Source organism: Pteropus vampyrus, unplaced genomic scaffold, assembly GCF_000151845.1.
Source record: "Pteropus vampyrus isolate Shadow unplaced genomic scaffold, Pvam_2.0 Scaffold6, whole genome shotgun sequence".
NCBI lineage: Eukaryota > Metazoa > Chordata > Mammalia > Chiroptera > Pteropodidae > Pteropus > Pteropus vampyrus.
Genome location: NW_011888787.1, coordinates 5,979,544 through 5,983,915, shown reverse-complemented (window position 1 = coordinate 5,983,915; position 4,372 = coordinate 5,979,544). Strand labels below are relative to the sequence as shown.

Sequence of the window (4,372 nt, the reverse complement as noted above, 5' to 3'; positions counted from 1 at the left end):
ATGTACATTTTCTCATTTATTTCTTGCCACAGTCTTGTATGATAGTAATAGCTACGCTCATTTCACAAATGAAGAAATTGAGACATAATAAGATTTAAGCATTTGCCCTAAATCATACAGCTATAATTAAGATTTGAACACAGATCTGGCAGACTTTCCCACCCATATGCTTAGCCAGCATTACACTGCCTTTGAGAAGCATGATCTGATCAGTATGGTCCTATGGAGAAGGAAAAATTTTACTTCCACCCTTCTAAATTCTTCTGGCTGGACAATAATCAAATAACATGAGACAGATTAATAGGAGAAAATGACCAAATTTATTACATTTGTACATTTGGGGGTTCCATGAGAATAGGGGACCCAAGGACAGACCTGGCAGTTATTGAAGCTTATGTGCCATCTTGGGCCAAGAATAAGTGGGGTTGTGGACTGGGACTTCAGAGGGCAGGAAAGCAATTCATATGGAGATGGAAAACCAAATGTTTGGTAAGTGAATAAATGTTGTAGTGATGTTACTGGCTCATCTTCTTCTTCTTCTTCTCTCTCTCATCATCATCATCTTTCTTCCTTTCTTCCTTCCTTCCTTCCTTCCTTCCTTTCTTGCAACCCTTGGTAGACCCCACAGATTGCAAGGACCTTGTCAGCTTGCGATCTCTTATTTTTTATTTTTTATGCCTACGGTACCTGGTCTTCCTAGGTGGTTTCCCATCCAAGTACTAACCAGGCCCGACCCTGTTTAGCTTCCGAGACCAGACGAGATCGGGCTTGTTCAGGGTGGCATGGCCGTAGACTAGGCCATCTTTAATAATGGGACACAGACAGGACTTTGATTAAATGGGCCTTGCTAGTTTCCTCCCTGTCTATCACATCTAGTTCATATTAAATTATAGTTATCTGTGATGATAGTTCCTTTCCTGGAGCATGTCCTCTATTTAAATTCTTTTAGGCATTTAGGGGGAAGGTCAAAGGTTTTTCCAAAGTCTTTCGTTCCTTAAAAATTACCAGCTTAAAGTAATCGATATCCCAGAAAAGCATATTTTGGGATGGCAAACTCTGTTCCCTCTCAGTCCTAAATTAAACTGTGCCTTATTAACACAATGGTTAAAGAGTCTGGCTTTGTATTTTTAAATATTTTTAGTTTCATATGGAACGTGTAACTCCAGAGGACATAATCAGGACAAAAAGTTTGGTCAATATCAGCTACACATAAGGAAGGACTTTATACTCCGTAGAACTGTCTAATAGTGAAATGAGCTGCTTAGAAAATGTGTGTGTGTGTGTGTGTGTGTGTGTGTGTGTGTGTGTGTGTGTGTGTGTACAGGCTCTAGGTGTTGGAACATGGCAGTGAACAAGGTTTCTGCTCTCGGGGTTTCTTGCCAGTGTTTCAGAGTTTCTTGCAAAGTGTTTTCAAGATGCCTTGTGACTCTGGGTTCCTCCCAGAAGTGATGACATGTGAGTTGGGTCTATACTAGGTGGAAACTTGGACTGGCGAAATCTAAATTTTACAGTTAACTCAATGATTTCTGTATGTAAATGTTTGGATAATTTAATGTTTAAGATTTTATACAAATGTTAGCTACACACGCCAAAAAGAAATAGCTCACATTACCACAATCACTCTGTCCACCTCCTGTCCTCAGTCACTGACAACTGTTGCTGTTGTTGTTTTAACAGTTATTCAAATAAGACTGGCTTATGTGTCTACAAAGACTTGTACACAAATATTCAGAGTGGTTCTATTTGTAGTAGACAAAAAATGGAAATGGGTAATGAATGGGTATACATGGAGGTACATCCATACCATGGGATATTTCTTACTCAGCAATAAAATGGAATGAAATATTGATATGTACAATAACATGATGGATTTCAAAATAATTATACTGTGTAGAAGGAGCCAGACTAAAAAAGAGTACGCGTCGTGCTACGTACATAACATAAAACTCTAAAATATGTAAACTAATCTATAGTGACAGAGGCAGATGAGCGGTTGCTTGTGGGCAGGGTTGGTGGATGTTGGGAATGGATTGTAAAGGTTGGTCAGGGAGAGAGGGGTGGGTTACAAGGGAGTATGAGGCAACTTTGGAGAGAGATGGATAGCGCGTTATCTTGATTATGGTGGTGGTTGACACAGGTGTATGCATGTGTCAAAACTCACCTACTTGTAAACTTTAAATATAGGCAGTTTATGATATGTCAGTTACACCTCAGAGCTGAAATTTAAAAAAGAAAACGTGTGAAAGAAAATACAGGAAACTGTATGCAGTAATTACTTCTCAAGTTAGGACTGGGGAAGAGATGACTTAATTTTCCCTTTTGTGCTGTTTAAAATTTTTATTTAAAAAAGTTTTAAAAAACTTAAAAAAAAAAATAAAACTATTTACACAAGCAAAAATGTCAGGTTGTGTGGAGCCCAGAAATTAATGGATTTGGAAAAACTTCAAGATGGTTGGTTGCATGTAGAACAAAAAAGTCTGCTAGAAGGACCTGTACAGAGGTGGCCTAGTTACTGAGAACTGCAAAAGCTGAGCTGTCAGCTTTTTCAAAGGTTCCCTCACATTCCTCTTTCTTGGAGTCAAAAAGTCTTTGGCACTCAGCAGTAATGAGAGACTAGCAATAACATTCTGCCTCTCTGGGTTTGAATTAGAAGTCTATAGGTTAGGAAATCTGGCCACAGTTTGCTTTCAGTACCATGTACTTTGTACTTGGAATGTGCAAGGCACCAGGATGGGTGCTGATGGTCTTTGTTGTCTGTTGTAATTGTCGTTATCACAGCTACCCTGTGCAAAGCACTCTGCCAGGAGACTTCGGGTGCAGCATCTTGTTTAATCCTAACGGTCATTCATGATATTTTAAATTCTCATTTTACAGGTGAGGAACTTGAGGCAAAGAGAGAAGTTCAGTGTCTTACCCATGGTAACAGAGTTGATAGATGGTTGAGCTGGGATTTTAATCTAGACAACCTTCCTCCAGAACCAGTTTACTTAACCATCACTTTATACTGCCTCTTTAGGGAGACTAAAATGAAAAAGATAGAGGCCCTGCAGTCGAGGGACCCATGGCCGGTGGGGAAGACTACCACAGAGACTCATGGATCCCAGCATGTGAGAAGCACTATAATGAAGGTGTGTGCAAAGCACCATGAAAGGACCAAGGAAGTCACCACTGCCCCGCCTCGGGAATATGGGGAGACTGGCATTTGAGCTGGACCTCAGAGGAGAGGTGGGGTTTGCCACATAGAGAAGGGGGAGCGAGTATGGCTGGCAAAGGGAATGACATGTACAAAAGGCACTGGAGGGTGAGACATGAAAGTGTATCAGATTTGGAGAAAAGCAGATAAATTTAAAGAGTGAATAGGGTGGAGCAGTGGGAAGTAAGAATGGAGGCCGCTTGGGAGAGGCCTTAATGGGTGTTGAGGGGCCATAGAAAATGCGTGAGCAGAGTGACAGGGTTGGATCTGCAATGATGCCGCTGGGGTAACTCCACCTCGATAGCATAACGAGGAGGACCTTAGACTTTGTCATAAGTTTAGGAGACCCTGAGCTCAGACTGGTTATGACTTTGAACAAAGAGGTGTTACTGCTGTTGTTTATTGTTTATTTGCTTTTGCTTAGCAAAGTCGACCCCGGGCTGTTGGTTCTAGAAGGGGCAGGAAGAGGCTCTAGCAAAATACTTGCTATTTTCTCGTGAACTAGAGACATCAGGCATGCTTCTTTGCCCCTTGTTATCACTACCCTCATAGGAATACCCGATTGGGACGCTTTCAGTTGCAACTAACAGAGAAATAGACTTGAGTATAGAATTGATCAGCCCGTGATGTTAAAAGGCCAGAGGCAGTTAGCTTTAGAGGAAACCGTGCCTTTTTTTCTTCTCTGCTGTCTTTTCACTAAATCTGACTCCCTTGGGGGTCTCAAGATGGTTACAAACAGCTCACAGAGCTGCTTTCTCGTTCACACTCAGCAGGAAAGACAGCACCTTGTTCCAGCACTCCCATCGACAGTCCCATCACCTGGGAGCCACCCCGATTACAACAGCTTTGGTCACATGCGTCCTAGTGGCTATGGAGAAAATGCAGTGGTTACCTTAGCCTTCAGGGGTCTCCTGCTCGACCTCTAAAGTCAGGGAAGCAGTCAGCTTTCCTGGGACCACCCAGATCTCCAAATGTAAAACAAGGCTACTGGGAAAGTGGAAACGGGTCAATGACAACCATCCTCTGCAGTCAGGTGTCAGAGGTTCAGAGGACTCGCTCAGTTAAAGCGTTGTTTTCCACGTAACCTCATCCACTGATTCTTAGAGCCTCCCAAACCTTGCACTCAGGGCAACCTCTGTGTAATCTGGTGATTCTCGGCGTCTTTGGAGATTCTGATTT

At 42.1% G+C, this 4,372-nt stretch overlaps 1 non-coding gene across 1 annotated transcript; it reads right to left on the bottom strand.

Annotated features, from left to right (window-relative positions):
* Positions 1–675: 675 nt before the first annotated feature.
* On the bottom strand, positions 676–794 carry LOC111745496. Its single transcript, XR_002782677.1, has one exon. It is a non-coding gene; the product is annotated as a 5S ribosomal RNA (ribosomal RNA).
* Positions 795–4,372: the final 3,578 nt, after the last annotated feature.